Source organism: Bubalus bubalis, chromosome 16 (genome assembly GCF_019923935.1).
Source record: "Bubalus bubalis isolate 160015118507 breed Murrah chromosome 16, NDDB_SH_1, whole genome shotgun sequence".
In the NCBI taxonomy this organism is placed as follows: domain Eukaryota; kingdom Metazoa; phylum Chordata; class Mammalia; order Artiodactyla; family Bovidae; genus Bubalus; species Bubalus bubalis.
In genome coordinates this window covers 52,844,061-52,862,130 of record NC_059172.1, presented here as the reverse complement: position 1 = coordinate 52,862,130, position 18,070 = coordinate 52,844,061, and the positions used below count along the sequence as shown (strand labels likewise).

Here is an 18,070-nt window from a genome sequence, read left to right as displayed (position 1 = left end):
TGTGTCATTAAGGGCTCTGACAGAAGAAATTCAGATAGTTCTCTGGCCATATTTGTCAAGCAGGAATATGTGGAATCTCTGTGGGAGGCTAGAGACATATTCTTAGAAAGTCAAAAAACATTTAAAAAAAAATTTTTATTGGAGTATAATTGTTTTACAACATCATGTTAGTTTCTGCTGTACAATGAAGTGAGTCAGTTCTATGTGCACATATATCCTCTCCCTCTTGGACCTCCCTCCCTCCATCCCGCCCCTCTAAGCCATCACAGAGCACTGAGCTGAGCTCCCTGTGCTATGCAGCAGCTTCCCACTAGCTATCTGTTTTACATATGGTACTTAATGAGAAATTTTCTATGTTATATTTTCAGTTTGATGATCTGAAAAACACACATGCACATATTCTGGGGCATCTGAAAGACCTCAGAATTGACAACTGCTACGTGATTCCAGAGCTCCAGTTGCATTTGTGTTGGAGCCAAGTGGTATGTTTCACTAATGAGAAGGGGGTGAGGTAGAATTCACTTGCACTGTAGTGAAAACCAGAGGACTTCAATGTATACTAAAGAAGCGGTGGCTTCTCAGAATTTTCATGGAGAGAAGTACTGTAGTGATGGGGTCATTGCATAACAGGTGACAGCAGAGGCAGACCAAACTTGAAAGCGAGTATATACACCACAGCACTTGGAATTACAGTCACATTCTGAGCAAAAATTAATTTTACCAAGTTGTCATATGGCATACTAAATTAATGCTAATGATTCTGGTATTAGTTTAGTTTTATTTGCAAATTAATTTTGACTGTATTGCTTAAGGGTTAATATGCATAAGGAGTTTATGCTTAGTTTAATGGTTATATATATCTAAGAAACATTAAAATAAAATGAATTGGAGTCAACATGGGGCTACATGACAGTTGTTTTCCTCTAAAAAGACATCTAAATGCTGTTCAAGTAGAAGAAGTATTGCTTTATAGGATTATCTTGTCTTTCTGAGGACTACATTCATTCTGTTTATATCTCCAATAGCTATCCACAGAAAGCATCAGTTCCTATTTTCAGTGAATTTTGAAGACTGGACCATATCTAAGAAGGAGAAAATTATTTTCTTTCATCTTTTTTCTTGCAGGGTGTTCTGGCCATATCACTATGTGATGGACCTCCTATGGACCTCTCTGAACAATTGCTCACAAATATTGAGGACTAAGAAAAATGGATGAATTATATACTGTATGCCCTTCCTTCCGTCCTCTGATAAAGGTACAAATAGTCTTTTGATAACAACCTGTCTCATAAAAAGTATTCAATAAGCTGAATGAGAGAATGAACCCAGGTCAACAACAAGAAGTCACTGAGGCATGAAACAGACATCAGCTATCAGTTAGTTGGTCAGAGAATATTCCAATAGCATGGAAGACATCTTCCAAAGCAGTCTGTGGAAAGCTCCCTGATGCGCAGTCTATTAAGTGGGGTTCCCGGGAGCCTGGTGTAGATTAAGCTCCTTATTTCATGTTATAAATTAAAACAGAAGAAATCTAGTCCACTAGTCCTCCAGGCAAATGCTTGATTGTTCTTTGTAGGAATCCCCTGACAATGTTAGAGTAGGTGGGTTTTAGAGGGAGTGAATCATCTGGAGATTTATCTAGGCAGGTAGAATAAAATAATGAGCAGAAAGGTGCTCAAGGGAGCCGTTGGGAAAGAATTATGCCAAGAATACAGAGAATGCAAGAGGGAGGAGGAAGATGGGCTAGGCAAGAGGCTGGGAAAGGTTACGTTAACTCACCTCTATTGCATGCCCTCTTTTTACATCTTTCTCAATGAAAAGATAAAAAGAATTGATGGAGCCTGAGATGCCAGCCATAGGCACTCACATCCTGGTTTCTCTTTGCTACCACGTGGAATCTGAAAAAAATGGCATAGACAATATTATTTACAAAGCAGAAGAGAGATACAGATGTAGAGAACACATGTATGGATACCAAAGGGGAAAGGGTGGGTGATGAGATGAATTGGGAGATTGGGACTGACATAAAAACATTATTGATACTATGCATAAAATAGATAATTAATGAGAATAGCACCAAGAACTCCACTCAGTGCTCTGTGGTGACCTAAATGGGATGGAAATCAAAAAAAGAGGGGATATATGTATACATGCAACTGATTCACTTTGCTGTACAGTAGAAATGAGCACAACATTGTAAAGCAACCATACGCCAATAAAGATTTTTAAAAAATTTTTTTGAAGTAGCATGGTATGAAGGATAACTTGTTTTGAAGAAATGTCTTATCTTCCATTGATCACTCAGCTCTGGGTGGGTGAGGACATCTACCTGGTGAGTCACAGCAGGAGAGTAGGAGCTGATGGCCCTGACTGTACCTGAGCTGATGCAACGGGCGGATGGAGCTTTATCTCCAGCTTAGAAAATCAGATCAGATCAGATCAGTTGCTCAGTTGTGTCCGACTCTTTGCGACCCCATGAATTGCAGCACGCCAGGCCTCCCTGTCCATCACCAACTCCCGGAGTTCACTGAGACTCACATCCCTCGAGTCAGTGATGCCATCCAGCCATCTCATCCTCTGTCATCCCCTTCTCCTCCTGCCCCCAATCCATCCCAGCATCAGAGTCTTTTCCAATGAGTCAACTCTTCGCACGAGGTGGCCAAAGTTCTGGAGTTTCAGCTTTAGCATCATTCCTTCCAAAGAAATCCCAGGGTTGATCTCCTTCAGAATGGACTGGTTGGATCTCCTTGCAGTCCAAGGGACTCTCAAGAGTCTTCTCCAACACCACATTTCAAAGGCATCATCAATTCTTCAGCACTCAGCCTTCTTTACAGTCCAACTCTCACATCCATACATGACCACAGGAAAAACCATAGCCTTGACTAGATGAACCTTTGTTGGCAAAGTAATGTCTCTGCTTTTCAATATGCTATCTAGGTTGGTCATAACTTTCCTTCCAAGGAGTAAGCATCTTTTAATTTCATGGCTGCAGTCACCATCTGCAGTGATTTTGGAGCCCAGAAAAATAAAGTCTGACACTGTTTCCACTGTTTCCCCATCTATTTGCCACGAAGTGATGGAACCGGATGCCATGATCTTCGTCTTCTGAATGTTGAGCTTTAAGCCAACTTTTTCACTCTCCACTTTCACTTTCATCAAGAGGCTTTTGAGTTCCTCTTTACTTTCTGCCATAAGGGTGGTGTCATCTGCATATCTGAGGTTATTGATATTTCTCCTGGCAATCTTGATTCCAGCTTGTGTTTCTTCCAGTCCAGCGTTTCTCATGATATACTCTGCATATAAGTTAAATAAGCAGGGTGACAATATACAGCCTTGACGTACTCCTTTTCCTATTTGGAGCCAGTCTGTTGTTCCATGTCCAGTTCTAACTGTTGCTTCCTGACCTGCATACAAATTTCTCAAGAGGCAGATCAGGTGGACAATTCACTTGTCTAAATAAAAGTAGGGGTGCTCCTTACTTGGGGACTATTACTGAAATATGTCTGTCCTTAAATTACTTTGAACTTCTGAAAGGACAAGTTCTCGTGAAACTCTTCCTTTATTATCTAGGTTAGGGACTGTCTCCACTCCATGTTCTTCGGCTGGCCCCCCTCTTATCATACACATTTGGGAATATTATTATTAAACAAGTGTTTCCTCTGCTATTTCTCTTGTACTCTCAGACATTTCTTCAATTTCGAAAAAAAAAAAATGGATTTGATGTCTGAACAAGCGGGGAGTTCATTTTTCTTTCCTTCCGCTTACCGTGGGATGTTCTATGTATGACTTGGTCTCATTGAACTGCTTTTCCCTCATCTATAAATTGGGACAGTCTGAACAATCTTGCAAGATTTTTGAGGTTAAGATGCGTAAATGCAGTCTGTGAACTGTAAAGGGTCATTCAAATGCCAAGTACCGGAAACTCGCAGTTAATTAAGCAGAATCACTATTCAGAGTCATCAAACCAAGAAGTCTTTGTTTTTAGGGGCTTTATGACATTATCTTTGCTGGTTCCTTGACTCTGTGCTTCCTGACTCTCCCTGACTCAGACACAAAGTTTTCAGGTGGGATGCTGAGTGCACTGGAGTCCACTGAGTGCTGAGTGCACTGGAGTGCACTCAGTTACCTGAGTCCCTTCCCCTTTTTGAGGGAGTCTCAATCACTGACACTGTCAATGTCCTTGTATATTTAAGGCTGAACATGGAGGCAAGAGGAGCCTGGTGGGCTGCAGTCCATGGGGTCGCGAAGAGTCAGACACACCAGAGCAACTTCCCTTTCACTTTTCACTTTCATGCACTGGAGAAGGAAATGGCAACCCACTCCAGTGTTCTTGCCTGGAGAATCCCAGGGACAGGGGAGCCTGGTGGGCTGCCGTCTATGGGGTCACACAGAGCTGGACACGACTGAAGTGACAGCAGGGGGATGGAGGCAAGAGTGAGACTCTCTGGACAGAGTTCATATTTTTTCTCCTTTGCTCCAATAACATCTTAAACCCACCTTTATATAATATTTATATGACCCTGACTTATATTTGTTTACCCATTTATCTCTCCCACTGGCCAATGAACTCTACGGAAATATGGATTCTTTGTTTGTAATGGCCAGAACATAGTACAGTGTCCAGTGCAGAGTAAAAATTTCCCGGAATTTTCTCCCTTCCTTCCTCATTGACCTCCAGCACTGGCAATTTGGCCATGCCTTCTATTATGACTGAATGCCAACTCTGGTTGCCCCCAGCAATCTGATCATCCTCTAAACTTTAATCACAACCTCTTACCTCGCATTGCTCAAGACCCCACATGGAGTACGCAGCCCGATGATGAGTTCCATTAGTCTGTAATGATCTGCTACTTGCATGTTTCTAAGGAAACTAGTGGAAGTGCTATATATGTGCAAAACAGAGAAAAAAAGAAAAATAGAAGAAAATAAAAAATAAAATTAAAAAGATAGGCCCAGAGGACAGAGGGAGAACTGTTGAAGGAATATTTTGGCATTTGCTTGGCTATAAGGAGGCTAAGTGAAATTAAAGAAAAAAAGAAAAAAGAAAAAAACTCTATTGGTAAAACTTAGCTCAGCTTAGAGACTAGTGTTTCCCAAAGTACATTGCACAGGGACTTCCCTGCTGGTCCAGTGGCTGGGACTCCACACTCCCAGTGGAGGGGACCTGGGTTCGATTCCTGGTCAGGGAACTAGATCACATACGCCACAACTAACAGTTTGCATTCCACAGTTAAAGATCCTGCACGCCACAACAAAGACTGAATATCCTATGTGCTGCAACTAAGGCCTGATGCAGCCATGTAAATAAATAAAACATTTGAAAACAAACAAACAGTACATTGCACAGAAACTAGTTCTGTGGATGTTGTTTGGTGGCTAAGTTGTGTCTGACTCTTTGCAACCCCATTGACTGTAGCCTGCCAGACTCCTCTGTCCATGAGATTTCCCAGGCAAGAATACTGGAGTGGGTTGCCACTTCCTTCTCCAGGGATCCTCCCAACCCAGCAATCGAACCCGTGTTTCTTGCACTGCAGGAAGATTCTTTACCACTCAGCCACCAAATGCTCCATATCAAATAAGTTTATGAGGCACTGTGTTATAAAAAGTTAAACATGTTTCTTTACCCTAGAATACCTAATAGCTTTTTATGTGACAATTTAGCTTAGTCATTTTCAAGAAGGGCTAGTCATACTGCTTTGAACTATTTTTTTGATCACTCTTAACTGGAAAATTCCAAAGGATCAGGTGTTCCTTGACACACATTTTTGGGAAACACTGCCACAGAGATATGTATTTGAATGTTAAGGTGCTTGACAATTGGTTCCAAGGAACCATGGAGTAACATGGGCCCAATCTGCCTGCCAATGCAGGAGACACAGGAGACATGGGTTCAATCCCTGGGTTGGGAAGATTCCCTGAGCAGGAAATGACAACCTACTCTGGTATTCTTGCTTGGAAAAGTCTATGGACAGAGAAGCCTAGCAGGCTACAGTCATGGGTTGCAAAGAGTCAGACACAACTGAGTTACTGAGCACACACATACAATGACAATGTAATTAGCTAGACTCTTGCCTGATTAAACCATGTCTTCAAAGGCTGTGATTAATAGAAGGCTGGCAAGCTGGACATATTATTTCTAGTTGTCTGCCTTTAGACTGTTCATGTTCCTATCCTTATCAACTCATTCATAAACACAAAATTTCACACTTTGCCTCAAAGAAACAACTGATAAAAACAAAAGGTTATATAACAAACAATAATTTACAATGTCCAAGAATTTTGGTTGTTTTCAAAGTCATTAAGAGTTATTGTACAAGACAGTTACGAAAACATATAACTCATCAAACACTATGCCGATAGTTAGTTTCACCAGGTGTAGGGAGACAACAATCCAGCTGCCTGTGTCCTTTCAGACCTGACATTTTAGTGGATACAATAATAAATGAAAGTGTCTCTATGGGACAATAACAAACACAGTGATAGGTTTGGTGACATATAGTGAAATAAAAAGTCAAAGTCAAAGAAACTGAGAATGTCAACCCCCAATAAGCAGCAGCTTAGCTAAAGGATATGGCTTCCAGATGACTCAGTGGTAAAGAATCCACCTGCCAGAACAGGAAATACAGGAGATGCAGGTTCAGTCTCTGGGTAGGGATGATCTCCTGGAGTAGGAAATGGTAACCCACTCCAGTATTCTTGTACCGAGCACGGTACATGACATGGATCTAGAGTTGCATGAGCAAAGGGGAGTGTTATGGGTTGAATTGTGTGTTCCTTTCCAAATTCACATGAAGATCTAATTCCCATAACCTCAGAATGCGATTGTTTTTGCAGATAGCATCTTTCCGGGGTGGGGGGGCAGAAATAGTTGCTTTACAATGTTGTGTTGGTTTCTGCTGTCTAACAATGTGAATCAGCTACATGTATACGTATTTTCTCTCCTTCTTGAACCTCCATCCCACCCATCTAAGTTACCACAGAGCACTGAGCTGAGCTCCATGTACAATACAGCAAGTTCCCACTAGCTGTCTATTTTACACACGGTGGTGTATCAATCCTAATCTCCCAATTCATCCCACCCCACTTGCCCCACATGTCCACTCATCCGTTTTCTATGTTTGCATCCTACTACTGGCATATACCCTGAGAAAACCATAATTAAAAAACGACATATGAACCCCAGTGTTCACTGCAGCACTATTTAAAACATCCAGGATGTGCAAGCAACCTGAATGTTCATTGACAGATGAATGGATAAAGAAGATGTGGTACACATCTTGCAATACACATTGGGATACTACTTAGCCATATAAAGGATCAAACTGAGTCATCTGCAGAGATTATGGGTGAAACTAGAGTCTGTTATACAGAGTGGAGTAAGTCAGAAAGAGAACAGCAAACATTGTATATGGACACATATATGTGGAATCTAGAAAAATGGTACAGATGAACCTATTTGCAGATAGGGTCTGTAAAGTAGTAGTTACATTAAAATGAGGTCATTAGGGTGCTCCTTAATCCAACAAGACTCGTGTCCTCATAAGAATAGGAGATAAGGACACAGAGCTACACAAAGAGAAGAAAGACCAGACGAAGACACAGAAAAGGAAGATGATATATCCAAGCCAGTGGAAGAAACCTCAGGAGAAGCAACCCTGCTACATCTTCATTTCAGACTTCCAGTTCCAAGAATTGTGAGAAAACAGATTTCTGCTGTTTAAGCCTCCCAATTGGTGGTACTTTATTGTGGCAGTCCAGGCAAAGTAACACAGGGAGTGGACCAAGCCCACTAGATGGTAGACCTTTTGAGGAGGAAACCTTGTTCTACATGTCTTTGTATGGAATTGTGCCACATAATAGGGAGCCAGGAACACACTCAATAAATCCATGCTGAATGAAGGAACAGAGTTATCCCTGGGTTAGCAGAGGAAGAGCTAAGACCAATGCATGGAGCAGCCAGTATAAACTGGCTCAACCACGAAGCGGGTGGTTTGCAAGGCACTTAGTGCTCCAGTCATTGGAAGTGTCCATGCAGAGGCTGACTGACTACCTGTTAGGGCTGTTGCAGAAGAGACACCTGAACTGGGTAGGAGGGGTCCTAGAAGACCCTCGATCTTTTCCAAAGATCTCTGATTCTCTAGAAGCAGAAAGTAACTTCTTAACATGTAGATGATTAACCAGTCATGAATGGTCAAAGCCTACAATGAGCATCTTCCAAAGGCTGTGAGAGTCCTGGACCAAGGGAGGACTGCTGAACCACTTTCTAGTGTGTGACTTTTGATGTGTCCTTGTACACGGTATGTGAGCAAATCTTTTCTCATCAGGTTTGGTGTTTTAAAACAAAGGCAAAATGAATGGACAAGTATGAGTGCTGGATGGCAGGGCCTCAATGTGGCAGGAGAGAAGTACATGTGAGCCGGGGGCTCCTGTTCTACATTCTGCTGTGGATCTACATTCTGTAGATGTTTGTCTACAAGATGAGACCTGAGAACTGGAAGTACTCCTTCTTGTCTCTAAACATCTCCTTTGCCAGTCTACTAGGAACTTCATTGGAGATGATTTTTTCCAAAAGATAGTCTCTATTAGCATGAAATCCCTTCATATCTGTGGAGTACCTTTCTGTTTACTGAGCTCCCTCACATGCATTATCTATGATCCTTCATCCATCCATGGTTTTTTTTTCATTTCCATGAATGCATCATGCTTTGGGTGGCACAGAACCTTCTCATGTTATTTTTCCTCTTGGCTAATGCACCCTTCCAAGCACCTGTACTTCTCTTTCCTAGCCATCATCACACCTGTGATGATCTGTTTTTCCTGTAGGCTTTAAGGACAAGAACTAAGTCAGCTTTGCCATCTGCTCCATTTCAAGCTTAGTGTCACATCTGGCACAGAATGAGCACTAACTAAAGCTTATTTGAATAAATGAATGAGTATGAATGGTCTTTACTTCAACCCTGTGATGTTATTATCACTCTTCTATTACCTATAAATTTGGAAAAACTTAATTTGATTGACCCAAATTTCACAAACTGGATACTCAAAATGAAGTCTCCTTAACTCCAGATTAATAACTCATTCCCTTTGTATCACAGTTATCTCTATCAGTAACATGAGCCTGTGTTCTTCAGCACATGAATGATCTTGATGTTGGCTCTGGATATGATTGTCCCATTTGTAACTCAGGGTAGAGATGGAACTGAGAGAAGGGAGTATTCCTAGATGATAAAAAGAGATAAAATATGATGCTTTGGCTTGTGCACACTGCTACATTTATTTTTTAGGAGATGGCATGATGCAAGGTAGGATGGTTTCCTGAGGGTTCTTTACCCACATTTACTTGCTGTCAAGACTTATGCAAAGTTGTTCATCCACAGGGATGAATTCCAGAGGCACTACCATCCTGGTGGATTTGGATCTTCAGTCTATATAGATGCTGACATATAATTAAGCCAATTAGAAATTAGACCCTTGGAACTTAAGGTGTGCTGTATACGCAGGTGTGGGGATTCAGGAACGAGAAAGAGAGTCAGAAAAATGGGGAGAGGAGGTGGCAGCAACCACGGGCAAAGAGGATGACAATCTGCCTGGGCCATGTGGCTGACACCCCGCCTGAAGCTTGTTTTGACTCTTCTCTCACTGCACAACCGGCGCATGCAGATGACTTTACATCTCATAGCAAAATGTGCAACAGCAACGTGCTAAGCAAATGCAAACAAAAATATGCTTCCCCCACTCCAAACAAATCTCTCACACATCGTGATGATGCTGTGGCATGGCGAGAGACGGGCGACCCAGGCCCCTAGCAACCGGATCTGCTCATTGTTGAAACTACTCTCTGGGATCCATAAAAATGCTCTGAGAGACCAACTTCAGCCATATGGGATGACTTGCTATGACTTGGACATGGCCCGCACTGTGATTTCATTCATTCACGCACACGTGGAAATGCGAGCCATCCAATTCACTCAGCATTTATTGTGCATCTACTGTGATCCAAGCAGAGCCAGGCACTAGAGGAGGCGCAATGAAGGACACAGAGACGAGCCCTCTGGATAGCCTTTTAGGAGCTCATAATTTCTCTACTTGTGCTCCTGTATGGCTCTCAGCCCAGGACAGAGTTCACGCTGCTCTCTCCCTATGGTAATCCCTCCCATTCCTAAAAGGCCAGTTGTCAAGCAGCACTTGCTTTCACTTCCTCACCAAGACTCCTCACGGTGAGAATGAGTCACCCTTTTACCAGGGCTCCAACAGCATGAAGTTCCACAGTAGGTTTTTGATCCAAGTGTTGACTATCACCTTAGCTCTCCTGTCTTTATTTCCCCCTACTACTTCCCCCAAACTTGTAGGACCAGATCTTCCCTAATTCAGGGAAAATTCTAACAGGAGGAAAAAGTCTATTAGTGGCCTAAACCTCATAAAAGGGAGCTTTATAATTAAGTTTGTAATTTTGCACTGAAAATCTCTTTTGACTCAAACCATAGCTGCAGGGCTCCAATGTGCCTTTCTCAAGAACTCTTTAATGAACTAGAATAATGACAAGGAATTATGCTACATTCTCCTCTAGGGCAGGAAAGCATGGTGACTAGGAGTGTGGAATTTGAAGTCCAGATTAGGTTGGCTTTACTTTGGGGAAGTTATTTGATATGTCTGTGCCTAGGTTTCCTCATCTTTAAAATGGGGATGATAATAGAGCATATTTCACAGGGTTGGTGTGAGGATTAAATGTATTAATACCTGCAATTACATATGTGGAACACTGCATGGCACTTAAGACACCTATTCAAGAGATGTTAGGTAGCAATTATTCTCCAAATAAAATAATTCTTATCTGGAGAGTACTGTGATATTGCATTATTGATGGTTCTTTCCATATTTATGTTCTGAATGCTTTGAGGCTCACTTTTACAAGAGGCCCCTGTTGGGAATAGATGATTCAAATCCTCCTAGTATTTTTAAGAGTGAGTCATTCGGAGTTAGATCCTACAACTTTGAGTTTCAATAGTTTTACCACGATTGGGTGTCTTTCCTGGAAAAAGTCACTTGGTCTCCCCAATCTTCCATTTCCTTAACTTTGAAAGGAGAGATAAACATACACCCCTCGCAGGCTTGCTGTGATGACTGAATGAGTGTTGTGAGAATAAATTCAGTAAATAACACATGGAAGAATCTAGCATCCTATGTGACTGACTTAATAAATGTTTCATTCTTTTGTTTTAAAAACTAAATGATACACCTGGGATGAGCCCTGAGTATTCTGACGGTGTCAAATACCACTGTGGCTTTCACTGTGCAGGTGTAATCTAACAAGCGCGCGCGCGCGCACACACACACAAACACACACACACACACACACACACACACAGATGTGGATGTAATCTCAAAGCATTTAATTCTCACAATTTAATCCCACCGTATGTGGTAGAACTAGTCGGATGCCTTTTCTAAGATGAATAAGCAAATGAGGACTGTTTTTCAGGCTAGGGCTACTGCCTTTAGTGTGTTTCGTAGTCTTTCCACACATCTATTCTAGTAGTTTTCTTTTCCTTAAAGACTAGGTCCTGTCCCCCAGAGCCCAGTGGATGTCAGGCCTCTACTGTTGCTTTACTCATCACAGTATTCTTCTCTCTGGGACAGATTCGGTCTGCCAAACTTTTGTGGGGAATGGGTTGATCTCATAACCTCACCCTCCACCCTGTCCTCCTCCTAAATGCTCACTAGGTTGTATCTCTGATGCTAAGAATTTCTAAAACCAGGCTTGTTGACCATACTGTCTTGGGTAGTCTGGCTACATTCCACAGAGTCTGCCTCTGCTACCAAATTGGTTCTCCTTTCACGTTTCCTGCCCAGACAGGACATCCAGACCTGGTTCCTCCTAGTCTTCAAGGGGCACGTTGCTTGCTGGGCTCCCAAGGTATTGCAAGTCATGTGGGTTGACTGAAAAAGTGTCTGCATTATCTCTTCCAGGGACTGGGGTTCTGCTTTGTGCGCTAGTGAACCAGAAGGGACCCAAATTATCTGACAGTCCTTAATTCCATAAGGAAAACTTACGTTCATAAAGAGATTATCGTGTAAAGGAAAGGAGCAAGTGACGATGGAAGTACTTAGAGCAGGAAATCATTGAGCTTTGCATCTGGGTCCTTCAGGAGGCTGGCTGTGTCATGGGATTGCCCTGCAGATGAGAAATAAGAGAGCCATGTGCAGTGAAGCTACCTCATGGCTAATGAATGTGGGTTGCCAGGCGATGGGGGGATGCCTGGTCAATGACGCTGGCTCTCACTACAGAACCACTGTGGGGACAAACCGGGACAGATACAAATGACTGGTGTGAAGCTTTTTCTGTACTTAGTGACCACACACTCTTCTTGCCTTTGGAGAATGAAACCCACATTCAATTTTTACAGTAGTTATTTTGAGTGATAATCCACATGGCGAAGAGATGGGGTAGCTTTCAGAAGGGAGTATGAGATGAGAAGGGTGAGCAACTTGGACAAAATGGCAACCGGTATGTAGAAACCAGTACTGCATGTCTCCAGTGGTCACCTAAGCAGTCTTTTCCAAGACCCTCACCTTTGGCCTGTACAGAAGCCCTCTCACTGGGTCAGAGCAAAGAGCAGAACACTGACCATTCATTCTGTAGTATCTCTGCTGACCAAGGGGGGCCAATTAGGTCCAATTGTGATGGAAGTGGGAGGGAAGGTTGCCTCTATTCCTCTGACCCTTAGAGTGATTCCAGCTGTGTCAGACGCCAGAGGGGTGGAGAATGGGGATTATGCTCTGCCTCATGTCCACAGCGAGCCCTGCACAGTGACTGTGCTGTTCCTTCACCTGATACCCTAATGTCCTTCAAAACCACAGGACTGACAATGTCCTAAGACCTCCCACAAATATAGAACTTTACTCCATTTGTCATTTCATAAGGTGGATGTTTGGTGGTAGGAGGAAGAAAGATAAAATATAAACACTAGTTTTTGGTCCAGTGTCTGTTTTGTCTTAAAAGTTAATATCTGTATTGGTTCAGTTCAGTTCAGTCCCTCAGTCATATCTGCACAACCCCATGGATTGCTATATGCCAGGCTTCCCTGTCCATCACCAGCTCCCAGAGCTTACTCAAACTCATGTCCATTGAGTCGGTGATGCCACCCAACCATCTCATCCTCTGTTGTTCCCTTCTCCTCCTGCCTTCAGTCATGCACAGCATCAGGGTCTTTTCGAATGAGGCAGTTCTTCGCATCAGGTGGCCAAAGTATTGGACTTTCAGCTTCAGCATCAGTCCTTCCAATGAATATTCAGGACTGATTTCCTTTAGGATGGACTGGTTGGATCTCCTTGCTATCCAAGGGACTCACAAGAGTCTTCTCCAACACCACAGTTCAAAAGCATCAGTTTTTCAGTGCTCAGCCTTCTTTATAGTCCAACTCTCACATCCATACATGACTACTGGAAAAACCATGGCTTTGACTGGATGGACCTTTGTTGGCAAAGTAATGTCTCTGTATCGGTAAAGGGTGGCAAATGCCAGCTCCACCAGCCACCTCCAAGGCCTGCCTGTTTCTCACTGTGTGTTACAATGAATTAATTCATAAGAGAAACTGCAGAGAAATGCTGAAATCTCATTTATCAGAGTCCTTCCAGGATGCCCAGCTAGTTTCAAATCTAAGAAGCTAGCTAAACGTTAAGGGCCCCCAAAGTACCCTAAAATATATTCATCAACTTCCAGAGATTAAAATCAATGCACTTTAGAAAGGGGGAAGAAAAAAAAAAAAAAAAAAACAGAAAATGCCAGCTGCCTTTGCAAACAGGGGATTGGGAAAGGAACATAATTGCGTCCTTTCCCTCTATGTCCAGGAACTTCGACCGCTACTGTGCTACATCAGGTATGTAATGAAAGACAAATGACAAGGAATCTAAACAGAAGAGGGGAGCTGAAGTAACTGTAGTTTTTATGTTCGGGAGAGCCTGAGAGAGAAAAGGAGCATTGTATCTCGGATTAACAGAACTGCAGGATTTCATTAATGACGGCCCAGCTTTTTAGCAAAAGGAAGATAGTTAGCGCCGTAAAAGAGAACATGACTACAATGTGCTCTGCTAATTGGAAATGTATATTATCTTCAGGCGATGTGTGTGTGGGGAGGGGGCTGGGGAGGTTGAGAAGAGACCCGTATTGAGAGGCTGGCAGGGGAGAACTGGACAGAGGGCGCCCCAGGTTGGGCTGTACCAATGGGGCAGTTAAGGGGCCCTTTCTTGCAGAGATGAACGCCAGGGCCCAGAGCCCCTCCCCCATTCCCTTTTAATTCAGTGGCTACGTGGGGGCTTCTTTGATGGCAGCTTTGAAGTTGGTGGCTTTGAGATTACTCTTCCTCTGTGACCTTGACCACCAGCCATGAGGTTAGGAGGGGGAAGGGAAGGGAAGGAGGAAGGCGCTGGAGTTGGAAAAAAGGAGAGGAAGGGGAGGGGAGAGGAGGGAGGCTGCCCTAAGACATTTCTGCCGCATTCCACGACTTTTCTGATCACTCTGCAAAGTTGAAATATGATTGCAGCCTTTGCACCGGGAAGGAAAGAAACCATTTAAATGAAAAATTAGCTGCCTTAGCAGGTCAAGCACATAGTTACATTAATGTCGTGTAGAACAATAAATCAACTTCGATCTCCAATTGAAAAAATGCTAATTTAGCTCAGCGATTCACTGATTGTACTTTCCTCTGATAGAAATCTTTTCTTTTATTTAATGCGAAGCCTTGATTTGACAGCCTCCTCTAATGGTGCTTGCAGACTCTCAGCATTTCAGTGGAATTCTGATCATGGTTTTAATATTCCGTGCAGCTCTGCCCCCTCTGATTTCACGCGCACACATTAACGAGAGCTGACACTGGAGATTAGACTCAGACAGCTGGAATGCCAGGTCTTTGTTGCGGCATGGACAGGAGCCAACGTCGTTCAACCACAGCCAAGAGGGACCTGGGAAAGTCTTCTTAAGAAGGAGGGGAAGGCGGGGTGGGGGGCTTGAGGGAGGGTGGGAGCGGGGGATGGGGGCCCGAAAGAAAGACAAGGTAGTTTCTGAAGGGCATGGGGAAAGAGATATTTGCAGAAAGCCCTTTTGTCTCTGAAAGGCGCATTTGAATCCATTCTGATTTATTTCGAGGAAGTGGATCATTACAGGGAAATCCCAAATTGGTTGCAGTATTTTTCTGTAAACTCTGAAAATACAAGTGTGATGCATAGACTGGAAATGGCTCCTTACTTCAGCCTGCTCGCCAGCTTGTCTAAGAAACAATGGTGATTCCGAGCCAGAGGAAGAGTGCTTACATAAGGAAATGTGTTCTCCCCTTTGCCTTCAAAAAAATCACTTAGTTCCAGGTGAATAGATGGGGAAATAAAACTAGATTTATGAGCCAAGGCTGCCTGTTCAACTAGTGACTACCCAGGCAAGAAAGGAAGTCTCGTAGCCTAACTGCCTGGATCCTAATAAATTGTTTCCTGATACCAGAAATCAAATAAAGATCCCTGGTTTCATCTAGACCATGAAGCAACTTGTGCTCAGATAGTGTCCACGTTGCAGAGGAAAAGGCAGGGTGCTGCCTGAAACAAGGGCACAACTTTCCCCCCAAAGCAAATGACAGATGACCAAAGTTGCAAAGATGGCACATTAATACTATGTCCCAAAAAAAAAAAAAAAAATTGTTTCTGCTCCCAGGGGGAACCAATTGAGTAGAAATAACAAATGTCCTTCTTGCTAACTGTATCATTAATAATAATCGTACTTTGCATTTTTATAGGATACCAGGATTCTAGACCTTTTATAAATATGCAGAGGGCAAGGCTGAAGAAGAGCAAGGAATATGCCCGTTCCAGGCACATGGATGGGGGTACTGAGGCCCAGGGCCCTGCAGGGTTTACTGGGAATTAAATACCAAAAAAATCACAATGCCGCATGCTGCAGCCAGGGCAGAGAGACATCCAAATACTTTCTCTAACACCCTCTGCTCTTTGCTATAAGCATGGCTTTAGTTCGGTGGTGAGATAAGCTGAACCAGCTTGTATCACATGGGCCTGTTGTTCTTTTTGCCTTTCTGCCTGGTCCTGGTTGGATCACAGCCACTGATGTAGGTTTATTCATTCAACTAGTATTCATCGAGCCATATATATCGAAATATGAGTTAGGAGCATTGATTGAGTGTTTAGTTGTGTCTCACTCTTTGCAACCCCATGGACTATAGCCCGCCAGGCTCCTCTGTCCACGGGATTTCCCAGGCAAGAATACTGGAGTGGGTTGCCATTTCCTGCTCCAGGGGATCTTCCCAACCCAGCGATTGAACTCACATCTCTTGTGTCTCCTGCATTAGCAGGTGGATTCTTTACCACTAGCATCACCTGGAAAGCCAGAAGATATAGATCACATATATCCCTGATAGTTTAATAAAAATGCAGAGGTCAGATCACAGTGTTTAAGAGCAGAGCTTATAACGCAGCATGTATCAAAGTAATTAAAAACAAGTCAGACAAATCTGTCCGTGAATCTCAGTTTTTCTCTATGGACTTTGTGCCATTAGGAAAGTACTTCATTTCTCTCTGTAACTCAGTTTACTTGTCTATAAAATGGGGATTAAAATGAAAAATCCCTTAGTTCATGCCTGACCCATAGTAAGCACTCAATAAATGCTAACTATTGCTATTGTTGTTGCTAGTTTTATATAATTGTTGGGAGGATTTAATAAGAATACACATATGTACATATATACATTCACACACAAACATGCAATCCTTGGTCATAGTAAACACTCACAGTAAATCATTGTAAGCACAAATAAATTCTGGTGATTTTTAAGGAGAACATTAGATTAGAAAATCCTAAAGCTGTTCTATAGACTTCAAACTAATCTCCTTGATAGATGTACGCTTATTTCCAAGATAATGAAAAATTGCTCAAGGCGTTTTTGGACCTCTAATTTAGAATCCTATGTGGACACTCTTAGCACTCTGTCTTAAATATCTTCAAATGTGGCACATCTTCATCTTCAGAGGGTGGATTTCTTGTGGGAAGGTATTAAAAGTTTTCCTGAAGCTGTATCCCATGTATATGGTGGGCAATCAAGCTAGGGGAACATTGTTTTGGAAATAATGTGCATATAAAGGAATTACACTGGTTTTCTTATATGGTTTATAAACTGAATCTGACCACAGTTCCAAGAGGCTTCTGGAGCAAATGCAGCCATTTAAAATTATACACATGGGACAACCTCTAGGGGTGGGATGGGTGTGAGGGAGAAGACATACATATACCTTTGGCCAATTCATGTTGATATATGGCAGAAACCAACACAATATTGTAAAGCAATTATCTTCCAATTAAAAATAAATTTAAATTAAAAAAAATTAAAACACACACATTGTCTGCTGAGGAGAATGCTCAGAAGGGATCACAGATCGTGGTATGTTTGTGGGGAAGAGAATACAGCATTATTTCATGGTCACATTTTATAATCACCTTCCCTGAAGTAGCTGAGAGTGCCTGGCAGAGGAGAAGGACACACCAATGACTTCTTCAGACAGTGCAAACCTGAGGTTCACATCTCTCGACTTGGACCCGTTAGCTTCTGTACAGCTTTAGCCTCTGGTCATTTCCCTAATTTTTTCAGAATTGATTAAGCACCTATTGGGTTTCTGGATAGGTACTAAGGATTAAAGTTTACTAAGCTAAGATCTCTCCCTGCAGGACCGCACACTCTAAGAGGGAAGACAGACAAACAGTCACAACACACACACACACACACACACACGTTGAGTACTGCTGTAGTCAAGTGTGTCAGGCGTGGCTAGAGCTGGGAGGGTTCTGTGTATACACAGCATGCTCAGCATGTGGACTTATCTTAGAGGTGATAGAGACACACAGAGAGTTAAAGCTGGGAAGTAACAGGCTCCCATTTCCATTTCTCTTTTGTTCTATCTAGCCCTATCTGATGCCTGGCCTCCTTGTCTTAAGGACTGGCCATATCTTAGACTCCCTATCCTAGCTCTGAGCACAGCTGAAACACCATTGTGCTTTTTCTTCATCTCTCTCCCTTATTAAGAG

At 42.7% G+C, this 18,070-nt stretch overlaps 1 long non-coding RNA gene across 5 annotated transcripts in view; it reads right to left on the bottom strand.

Annotated features, from left to right (window-relative positions):
• LOC112579690 overlaps window positions 1-18,070 on the bottom strand; it is a 169,086-nt gene that overhangs the window by 59,034 nt on the left and 91,982 nt on the right. For 4 of the 5 annotated variants that reach the window (XR_006545358.2, XR_006545357.2, XR_006545361.2 and 1 more), the window contains exon 4: window positions 1,780-1,898. This is a non-coding gene — a long non-coding RNA (uncharacterized LOC112579690). Of the gene's footprint in view, window positions 1-237; window positions 1,584-1,779; window positions 1,899-18,070 lie in introns of those variants that run through there. The other variant, XR_006545359.2, reaches the window with a different exon arrangement.